The following is an 11,758-nucleotide window of genomic DNA, read 5'->3' as shown; positions in this document are numbered from 1 at the left end:
TTTTATTCAATTTAGAACACATTTTTGTTTATTTATGTATTTATAAGTTTATTTATTTGAACTGGAGAGGTTAGGAACAGCCCGCATTAATTCCTCTTATTTCGCTGGTAGTCGCGTTAACTGAATAAACGGGTGAGATACCGTCTATGTCTGCTGTCTCCGGCCGATTTAATTTAGAAGAGAGAGAGAGCTATAATAAAGCAAAACAAGAAGTTCTCTAACATTATAATCAATAAAAAAAACATTAGACGCACACCGGAAACCTATATATAAAACAATAACAGTTAAAACTATGCATAAAAACCAATCTTATCTCCCCACTACCAGGGACGGAAGATGAGGAAGATTGATGCTCTACCCCTTTCATATTAACTTGGCCCAAATTTGTGTCTTTCTGCTGCTTATTTCACGTAGCTGAGTGACAAAGACTGTGCTACGGCTCTGCTTCCTTCTCCGTAGCACTTCTTCGTGACTAGCGTGAGTTTATAGTGTTAATCTGTTGTTGCGACTTAACACTGTAGTTGGAGGGCTGGCAGTTTTGGACCAGGTTAAAGTAAAAAGAGTATAGAATGTATATAATGAGGGACTTATTGATGAATGTGTGTGTGTGTGTGTGTGTGTGTGTGTGTGTGTAGGTTAGTATGCGTATGACTGCGTGTGAATTTGTTTGTGTACACTAGATATGTATCTTTCATCTGCGTCCTTGTGTGTGTGTGTGTGTGTGTGTGTGTTTGCGTTTGTGTGTATGTGTATGTGCGCGTTGATGTGTTTACGTTTGTGTGTGTGTGTGTGTGTGTGTGTGTACCCTGCAGGAGAAACAACAGGTGCTAACAAACAAAGGTAGAGAGGGGGGGAGGGGGGAGGAAAGAGACGGAGAGAAGAGGTGACGTGAAAAGGGCGGGTTGTGTCTTTTAATTCTCTCTCTCTCTCTCTCTCTCTCTCTCTCTCTCTCTCTCTCTTTATATATCCCTTTTCCTCCTTCCTGTCCGTCTCACCTTTGCTGCCTCTCAACATCAATCTCCTTGCCACTGAATACATGAATAGGTTACTAAGTTGTTCCATGATTTGTTAAGTATATACATGGTAGAGTGTATAGTGTTTATATTATTTACAAACCCCTACCTCCACTAATGCGTGTTTCAGATGCTTCAGTTTTTCCACCATGTATTCGTCAGGCTTTGGGAAGATACTTAAGTCTGTCTCTGTCCTTCCCCAACACATAGAATGACCTGTTTCCATCCCTACAACTTCCTTATACAACACAGCTCTGTAGTACGGCATATATAGTGCAATTACGTATCTACTCTTAGTGTTTCGTGTCTGTTCGTAGTGTTTCGTTGCCGGATGCGCTGTTACGTCCTATAATCGTCACATCTGTTTCCATATTCACTATTGGATATTATTTACTTGCGTACATCTTCGCCCCTGAAGTTTTAATATTGAGATAGTTTTTCCTTTCACCACTTAAAAAAAAAAAAGGTAGGGTCTTTTTATTGTAACTCATATCCCTTTCCAGTTTCCCTCTCAACCAACCTTTCTTCCTGACTTCCCACCTCTCTCCCTCTCTCCCTACCTATATATTATTCTCCGTACCTACCTCCATCTCTCCCCACTTCTCTCCCTCTCTGCTATTCTCCCTACTTACCCCCACGTCTCTACCTCTGCCTGTCTTCTTACCTCTCTCCTTAACTCCCTACCTCTTCCCACCTACCTACCCGTCTCTCTCCCTAACTACCTGTCTCCTCCCTACCCGTCTCACTGCCTGTCTTCCTACCCGCCACCTCTCTCTCTCTCTCTCTCTCTCTCTCTCTCTCTCTCTCTCTCTCTCTCTCCCTACCTGTCTCCCTGCCTTCCTCCCTGTAATCTGCACCCGCCTCACCCCTGTGTCAAGGTCAGAATTACTATACCCTCAGGTGAACCAGGTGTGTGTGTGTGTGTGTGTGTGTGTGTGTGTGTGTGTGTGTGTGTGTGTGTTGTATTTTTTGTAAGTATTTGCATTTCGATTGTGTGTGTGTGTGTGTGTGTGTGTGTGTGTGTGTGTGTGTATTTTTTGTAAGTATTTGCATTTCGATTATGTGTGTGTGTGTGTGTGTGTGTGTGTGTGTGTGTGTGTGTGTGTGTGTGTGTGTGTGTGTGTGTGTGTGTGTGTACCGGTCTTGTAAGTAGCTGAATAAATGCATACACCTGATTCAATCCTATTCATATCATACATACACAAGTAGTAGCGTTCATCTGGCCACACACACACACACACACACACACACACACACACACACACACACACACACACACACACACACACACACACACACACACACACACACACACACGCAGTCTCTCTCTCTCGCTAATTACTGAGATTAACGCCCTCACCCCAAAACGTTTCACCTGTGCCAAGTTAAATATCATCATCATCTTGAGAAGGGATTTACCTTTATAATCTTCCATTACTGTGACGTCTTTTTCGTTTCTTTCTCGCTATCCAGACGGTTTTCCTCAGCTTTGGAGAGACGTTTAGAGCTGGAGGGGTTAGATACAGCCTCCATTAACCCCTTCACTACCATTGGCTTTTATTAATCTGAATAAAACTGGCTAAACACGAATATAATAAAGAACCTAATTTTCCAGTCATAGATTTCCCTCAGTAGCCAAAACAAATCGTCTGGAGCAGGATAGAATACAAGAAATACCTCCCTTAACACCTCCATTAACCCCTTCACCACCAGGGGCTTTTCCTAATCTGAATAAAACCCTCTGAACAACAAGAATATGATAAACAACTGAATTTTCCATAGATTTTCCTCAGTAGCCAAAACAAATCGTCTGGGGCAAGAAAGAATACAAGAATTGTGTCATCGTGTTGAAGGGGTTGAGAAGTGATTGTAGGGGGGGGTTCACTTAGGGGTTTATTTTCTCCTCTGATTCATTTCCCCAGAGAGATCAAAGAGGTTCACCTTTGCCATTGTCAGTGTGAGGAAATTGATGATGATGATGATAGTGGTGATGGTGTTGTGGTATTAGTGGTGATGATGATGATGATTGTGGTTGTGGTGTTGATGATGATGATTGTGGTTGTGGTGTTGATGATGATGATGGTAGTGATGGTGTCGTCTTGGTATTAGTAGTGATGATGATTGTGGTTGTGGTGTTGATGATGATGATGGTGATGGTAGTGATGGTGGTCGTCTTGGTATTAGTGGTGATGATGATTGTTTTGGTGTTGATGATTGATGGTGAGTGTGGTGGTGGTGGTGGTGGTGATGATTGTTTTGGTGGCTGTGATGATGATGATGATTGGTAGTGGCGATTGACGTCTGCGTTGAAGAAAATAGAAGAGAGAGAGAGAGAGAGAGAGAGAGAGAGAGAGAGTGTTACGTAGATACTCAGACGACCATACGGCCCCGAGGTGGTGATCCGGCCTTATAAAGGAAAATGTACACCCTTGTCGTATGAGAGAGAGAGAGGGAGAGAGAGAGAGAGGAAGTGCGAGTATGGTAAGCAACTGAGAGAGAGAGAGAGAGAGAGAGAGACGCGGTGAACTGACGCGCTCACCCCAGCACCGGCCCGGGGTTGACGCCTTTTCTACCCTCCCCCCCTTCTCCCTCCCTCCCTTCTCACTGCCTCCCTCTCACCTTCACCTCCTTCTCTCCCTTTTCCCCTCCCCCCTCTCTCCTTCCTCCTCTCTCTCTCCTTCTCCAGCTTAGTCACCTCCCTAGCCCCTCCTCCCTGTCACTCTTCCCTCCCTCCCTCCCTCTGTATCCCTCCTTCCTCACCCTTTCCCCCTTTTACTTCCTCTTCATCACCCTTCCCTTTCTCTCACCCTTTCTTACTTTACCTCTTCCTTCTTCCCTCTTCCCCTGCGTCTCCTTGCTCTTCACCCCCCTTTCCCGTTTCTCTCCTTCCATCTCTCCCGTCACTTCTTTCCTCCCTCTCGTTCCCTCCGTCTCTCCCTCCTCCTCGTTCCCTACCCTCCTCCCCCCTTCTTCTTACGTAGCCCCATCTCGCTCTCCTCTCCCGACTCTCTCCCCTTCCTCCACCCCTTCACATACCCCCACTCCCTCCTCTCGTTCTCTCCCTTATTCTTAGCCTTTCCCCCCTTCCACCTCTTCTCTCCCTTTCCTCCGTCCCTTCCACTGTTATTGCCTTACCCTTCTCCCTCCACTCGTTCTCTTCCTCCCCTCCCCTCCCCCCGCATCTTCTCCCTCCCTCCTGTCCTCCCTTCTTTCCTCCCTTCTCTCCACCCCTTCGCTAGCTCAAACCCTCTCTCTCCTCTCCACCCCTTCACTATAGCTGCACCTCCCTCCCATCTTCCCTCTCCCATTCTGGCCTTCCTCCCTCTCCCCCCCCTCTCACTCGTTCCCTTCTCTCTCTCCTCCCTCCCCTCCCCGCCTCCTCCCCTCCCCTACTCGCTAGCTCCACCTCTCTCCTCGAGCGAGCGTGGTTAGACTCAGATTGGCTCCAACGGGCGAGGGGACCGCACGCTCTCTCTCCCTCCCTCCCTCGCTCCCTCTCACCCCTACCCTCGCCTAGCCTCGCCCCCCTACGCCACCACAGTACAGGAGGGGTTGTTATTCACGTCGTGCCCTACTGTGACGAGGATAGTGAGGACAGTGACAGTGAACGTGGACAGTGACAAAAGTTCAAGGGAAGTGTTGTCCCCATCCTCGCCAGTGACTTCGTGTGCGTGTGTATGTGTGTGTGTGAGCGAGGCAGGTACACACACAGACACACACGGGTACGGGTGAGGCCTGAGGTGCCCCCACAGGTCACCAAGTGGAGGTCATAGGTCAGAGGTCACCAGCGTGTGCCTCTGAACTCAGCATTGGTCGTAGTGTTGAGGTGCGGATACCGGGAACTTGAGATTTGGTTGTGACGCAGTGAGGGATTGTGTGGTGCAGTGCTGTGCTGTGCTGTGTGGCCTCCCGAGAGAGCATCGTGACTCAGCAGATCAGCGTTGACAAGCCTAATTCAGCAGTGAGGCAGAACAAACAATTCACTTTTCAGCGCCCCCTTCAACACATCATGGGCCTGGCCTGTGTGGACGGCGTGGGTGTGGGTGCGGGCGTGTGGGCGCGCCGGGGACCCAAGAGCAGGTCAGCGGGTCGGGTCAGCAGGCGGCTCTTCGCAACAGCTTCTGATCCAGGCCGCAATATCCAGTTCGCAAGACAGGAGCTATCGTCCGCAGCATCAGCAGACGCCGCTACGTGGAACTTCGATTTTCAGAGCATGACACCACTCTCGGGTCCCCTCACCTGGACGTGTACTGCTGCTGCCCCATACCCGTACCTGCCCCACCACCATCCTGCCACCCACTCCCACGGCACGACCCACACCCACTTACCAGATCCCACACACACCCAGATTCAGCTCTCCGACGCCGCCACCCACACCCAGCTCTCCGACGTCTCTACCCAGCTACCAGACGCCACCACCCACACTCAGCTCCCCGACGCCACCCACACTCAGCTCCCCGACGCCACCGCCCACACTCAAAACACCGACTCCGAATCCCAGGTTAACGACGGCACGCACACTTCACTTCCCAACGCCGCGACGACAACCAGCGAAGACTTGAGTACGAACACGTCATCCCACACGACGTGCCTGACGACTGTCCCGCGCTGCCCCTCTCCCACGACAACGACGTCCCCCTCCGGCAAGCCAGTCAAACGCCTACAGCAACGACCCACCCCTGCCAAGGTCCAGACGCGCAAGATCACCGACTACTTCACGGAGGTGCGAACGCCGAGGGTCAAGGTGCAACTCAAGACGGAGCTCCTCGACTCCACCGCCTCACCCTTGGCCACCAGGGGCGCTGACAAAAGGCGGGAGGAAGCGGACATTAATTAGAAAACTCAGTGCAACATTTTCTTAAGATCCCCCCCCCTCTCACTCCCTCATTTTTTTTTTACCTTATTTTTGCCATGGACAATTATCTTTTATTCAGGCTGCATCGAGACTGTTTTATTAGAATGAGCTTCACTTTTATTCCCCTTATTTTTCAACCATCATTACAGTTTACCTTTGCGAAGAAAACCGTCTCATGGAAGCCAGAGTAAAAATAACGTATGTCTAGAGAAGGCAGACTGAATCCCCCCCATTTTTATATCCCAAAGAAATAATTTAATATGTAACGTGGATCTCACAGTAAAATAGTACAACAGGAGGACTCAGAAGGCGATTAGAAAATTTATAAAGAGTTGGCTGTTGCGGCAGAGGAAAGACGTCGAGTTGGGTTCAGTTGGGCGAAGTAGTTTACCGTCGCAATGTGAGGGATGATGTTGCGTGGATTATTATTATTGTTTACACCGAATGATCTCGTGTTAGTGTAGTACTAAAACGTGACATGTAGAAGAAAAGACCTTAGATTTTAACGCCTACGACACTGATGTTTACAACTCATTATTTGAATTTTTACCAAGATGTTAAGTTAGTGACATGTTAAAATCCACTCCACACGTGTTAAAATCCACTCCACACGTGTTAAAATCCACTCCACACGTATTAAATCCACTCCACACGTGTTAAAGTCCACTCCACACGTGTTAAAAGCCACTGCACTCGTGTTAAAATCCATTCACGTCAAAATCCATTCCATACATGTTAAAATCCACTCCACACGTGTTAAGATTCAAGTCACACAAGCAATGTTACTTTTATAAGTCATACTCAAGTTATGTTAATTTTAGTGGTATTCAAACTCCGTCACTCAAGCTGATAATGCGTCTGCTTAGTATTTTTTTCGTTATGCATAAATCATCAGTGCTAGTTAATGATTATATATTGTTTATCGTAAGTGGTATTTAAAGGTCGTAAATGCCTCCTCATAATTGCCATTCTAAGAAGTTATATATTTTCACTGCTGTTTAAAGAGGGATGTTTAAGGTGTAATATTTTCACCATTGCTTTTTATAGAGTAATTGTTCCATCCAGTGCTGCGTAATCTGTTTTGATATCAGGTGCTAATGATCAGCATACCAGTAGTTGTCTTTAAATGTTTGGTAAAGATCTCATGCTGTGTTTAAGATATCTAAATATTCATCGAATTTGAAAGTCAGCTAGTTACATCACTCAGTACACCATCTGTAGTGTTTATATTCAGCCAAACATTTCGGTCTTCAGATATGTAAAGATCTCTCATTGCTGTTAATATGATCGTGGTAATGTTCACGCGATTTTTTTTTTCCAAGATTAATGTGTACTGTTGAAGAAAGCCACCTGAACAATTAATTTAGCATCCATTCTGCCAAACACTTTAGTCCCCAAACATACATAGATTCCAATGCTATTTCTCAGACCAGGATGTTTAAGCAATCCTGTGGTGGTAGAGATGTGATGTTTATTGATGCTCTACAGAAGATATCATAATGTTTACTGAACTGCAAAGCCAGCCACATCATCATATACCATCAGTGTTTATTATAATCAGCTGACATCCACCGTAGCTGAGGTTATTTGTCTTTCATTTTACTGTTCTGTACAAAGTTGCTCCCAAACTCCTTTATTTTACGAAATTCTTGAGACCTGACGTATAGTGAACTGTTGTATGCGTTCATTATACGATTATTATTTTTATTTTGTTGTAGGACCTTTCGTAGTAATTTATTTGAGTATAAACGTTATTCATGAGTCACCCTCCTTTTTATGCATTGTGTGTACTGTTTTACTTCTTCTAAATCTTGTCTTTACTTTCATAGCTACCAGAACACACACACACACACACACACACACACACACACACACACACACACACACACACACACACACACACACACACACACACACACGCCTATCCCTGTCTCGTTAAATTCCCTTTGTTTACCCCAATTACCTCCACAAACCACCTGCTCTCTCTCTCTCTCTCTCTCTCTCTCTCTCTCTCTCGGGTGACCTTACCTGACCCTGATCTCACTGTTGTAATTTATTCAGTTTTATTATTATTTTTTTGTACATAAGATTTACTTCTGATGCCAAAAGGGTGTATAGAATTATGGTATTAAAAGTTATATTAGAAATTAACAAGTTTGTTTGATATGAACCTTTTTCTGTAGTGTTTAAGTAGTGATGATAGTAATGGTGGTCGTGGGGGTAATAGTAGTAGTAGTGGTGGTGGTGGTGATGTTGGTAGTAGGAGGTGGGGTGATTGTGTTGGTGGTGGTCTGTGGTAGTAGTAGGTGGGGTGATTGTGTTGGTGGTGGTCGGCGGTAGTAGTAGTAGTAGTAGTAGTAGTCTGAGCGTTGGTATAGATGCTTATGAGGAAGGTAATGTTGAAAATTAATATTAAAGGTGGAAAAACATTACTCAAGGCAGGAAAAAAAATAAAACTGATATTAATAATGAGAAAATATTAAAGGAAGAGTACAAGCTTGAAATGAGTGAAGGAAAAGATGATTAAATAGGAAGAAGAAGTAGCATATGAATTGGGTGGTTGGATAATAAAATGATAAACGATGAAGAGGGGCAGGGAAACGCGATTTTCTCCCCTCTTTTTCAGAAGCTAAATCCCAGAGTTCATTCACGGTGGCCAGAGGGTGGAAGTGTTATGTGAAATAGAGAGAGTGAGTTTGGATGATTTAGTTACATTTGCTCTCAAGAGATGGCGGTAGGGAGGCTCCTGGTCCATCCCTCCCTCCCCCCCACCTACCGCCTCTCTCTCTCTCTCTCTCTCTCTCTCTCTCTCTCTCTCTCTCTCAACTTAGACCTTCGAGCCTGTGACGGCATTCACCCCCTGTTTATTGATACAAGGCCACCGCATCAGCCAGTTACCATAGTTCACTTAGGCGATATTGTAGCTGCTCATTTTACTTACCCCCAAACTCGCAAAGGATGAACGAACACCTGAATTAAGTGGCAGCCCGTATCAGGAATCGAACCCCGGCGCTATCAGATCCGGCAAGCGATCAGTCACCGTAGGGAAGAAGCACAGGGGCGACAAACGAGATATATGTATTTAGAAAGATAGAATTTTCAGAGAGAGAGAGAGCACAGAAGGTAAATGACCCTTAGTAGAAAAATAAAATAAAAGGAGGGAGAGATGAGGGGGAGGTATATGGAGGAGAGGAAGGTGTAAGAATTGTGTGTGTGTGTGTGTGTGTGTGTGTGAGAGAGAGAGAGAGAGAGGGGGGGGGGAGTGAGACCCTACCTGATCGCACTCTCCCACACACCTCTTAATTCACCCATGCAAGGACTGTAATGATGGGTAACTGTGCTATTTTTGGTCTTAATTACCGGTAGCATTAACACCCTTATCTACCATCTCCCCCTATTTAAGCACCCCTCTCCCCACCTTCCTTCCATATTCTCACTAACAGGGCTTTTAGGTTTCGAGCTAACTATGGCGTCTACTTGTAACTTATTATCCACCTCTGACTGTCTTCGCCTCTGAAATCTACCGCTGTCCACCTTGAAAATCTTCCTTTAAATTCTACCTGTCTACCTGCAATTTTACCTTTAATGCGAACGTCTGCCTGTACCTCAAAATCTACCTCAATATTCTACTTCTATCGTACACCTTTGACTCAACCTCAGTCGCTTCTCCGACGTGATCTACCACCAGCTTTGCCACTCTCTGCCTCACTGATTCTCTACCTCTCATACTTTAACCTCTCACTGTACCTCTAATTTCAGTCTTTGCCTCTGTCTTTCTCTAACCTTTTTGACCCATGACACTCCTGGAGCACTATTTTCAACCTCTAACCTTTCCTCTACCTCTAACCCCAACGTCTAACTCTGCCTCAGTCATTCTTTGTCCAGCCTAACACATGGACCTTTGACTCTTCACTACTCCCTCGACCTTTAACTGTGTCTTTCATCATCTGTCTCTGCCTTTCATCATTTGTCTGTCTTTCATCATCTGTCTCTGCCTTTCATCAAGAGTCTGTCTTTCATCTGTCTGTCTTTCTTCATAACTCTGACACTTCTACCTCTGCTTTTAATTCCTTCTTTAAGCTAACATTATTATTATTTATTATTATTATTATTATTATTATTATTGGAGTTGTTTGTTATCTTGTTAGTACTAGATAATTATTTATTCATATTAGGGTTTTTTTGTTTTTTGAGTTGTTGGGGCTTTATACATAATCTTCACTAACCGATTTAGTTCCAAACGTTTTCTCTGAACTTAAGTTTAGAAATTGTTTACGTAGCAGGGATAGAAAAACACCTACTAGGGTTGAAGAGGTTACGTATCCCCCAGTGTGTGTGTGTGTGTGTGTGTGTGTGTATGTGTGTGTGTGTGTGTGTGTGTGTTTGTGTGTGTGTTATTATGTTTGTATCTGACCGTCAGTCACACACACACACACACACACACACACACACACACACACACACACACACACACACACACACTCATGTAACACACTTCAAACTCATACTCTTCTGGGAAGGGTTGGGAAAAAGGTTAAGAAAAAAAATAGAATCATTTATTTTTTCCCCTGGCGATTGATATAGGCTGTAAGTCCTGTTTTTGTACGGTTAAGTTTTAATGCATATATTATATTTGTTTTATAAATTCCATCACTTAAAGAGGCGTAGTAGTTGATGATTTATGTAAGTATAGATACGCAGTTCAGAATATTTCTTAATGAAGATGCCATTATTTTTGTTTTTAGTAAAATCTGATTATCTGGTAACAGAAAATAGTGACTTAATCAAAACTGAATCGTTCCTCTTTTAAGAGTGGATTCTCAATACGGACACCAGCCTGGCAGCTTTGTTATATCCAGGCTGGCTTCTCATATCCAGGCTGGCTTCTGATATCAGTGCCATTGACGTGAAGAATGGCGAGACATGTTCACCTGGGCAGGAATCTATGCTGTGAGTCCGAGATTATCATATTCTAAAGGCCTAAGTTTCCTGTCTCAAATTCCGATTCTCGACATCTTGCGTATCGCTGGAAGTTGAGCAAATCGGACGGTAAAACATGGTCCTCCCCGGCGGGGAATCGAACCCCGGTCTCCCGCGTGACAGGCGGGGATACTAACCACTATACTACCGAGGACTGAAACTATTGCTAGTGTTTCACATTTATAAACAGTTCATCCAGGCTTATGGCATACGTATAGAGGAACCACTCTCTCTCTCTCTCTCTCTCTCTCTCTCTCTCTCTCTGCTTGTGTAATTGGGCAGTAAATGGACCGTAAGATCTGCGTGGACTGTGTATTCCATAACCTCCAGCCCTATTAGCCACCATCCCATCCCATCCTGTCCCATCCCATCCATCCCCCTCCCATCCCATCCAACCATATCCCCGTCCCGTCCCATCCCATCCCATCCCATCCAACCATATCCCCGTCCCGTCCCATCCCATCCCATCCCATCCAACCATATCCCCGTCCCGTCCCATCCCATCCCATCCCATCCCATCCCATCCCAGTGTAATAACCTTCCCATGAATCCTTTCTCTACGATGACGTCTGTGTTCTATTCTCATTAAGCTTAAAATGATTTTATTCATTTTTTTTTTTAAGTGGGTTTGATATATCCTTCATTAACCTCTTCAGTACGAGTGTCCCCTGAGCTGATTAGAATAGTTAGCAAGAATAAAGTAATAATGTATTCCTATTTCTCTCTCTCTCTCTCTCTCAGATCTATCAGTCTGTCTCTATATCTGTATCCATCCACACACACACACACACACACACACATCTCTGCCCTTCTAATTCACCCCACACTAACAACCCCCACCCCATTCGCCTCCCAACCCCAGGCAATTAAGAATCCGGACTGAGCCTTCCCCCTCTGATAACTCAATCTC

The 11,758-nt window shown here is 45.2% G+C and overlaps 1 non-coding gene across 1 annotated transcript; it reads right to left on the bottom strand.

Moving 5' to 3' along the window:
- Positions 1-10,930: 10,930 nt before the first annotated feature.
- On the bottom strand, positions 10,931-11,002 carry TRNAD-GUC (transfer RNA aspartic acid (anticodon GUC)). The gene has a single exon. It is a non-coding gene; the product is annotated as a tRNA-Asp (tRNA).
- Between the last annotated feature and the right edge of the window lie 756 nt (positions 11,003-11,758).

The sequence above is a fragment of the Coenobita brevimanus genome, chromosome 49 (genome assembly GCF_032717465.1).
Source record: "Coenobita brevimanus isolate Jiangsu-jjx chromosome 49, ASM3271746v2, whole genome shotgun sequence".
NCBI lineage: Eukaryota > Metazoa > Arthropoda > Malacostraca > Decapoda > Coenobitidae > Coenobita > Coenobita brevimanus.
Note: the sequence above shows the minus strand (reverse complement) of the source record. Positions and strands in the feature narration are given on the sequence as shown.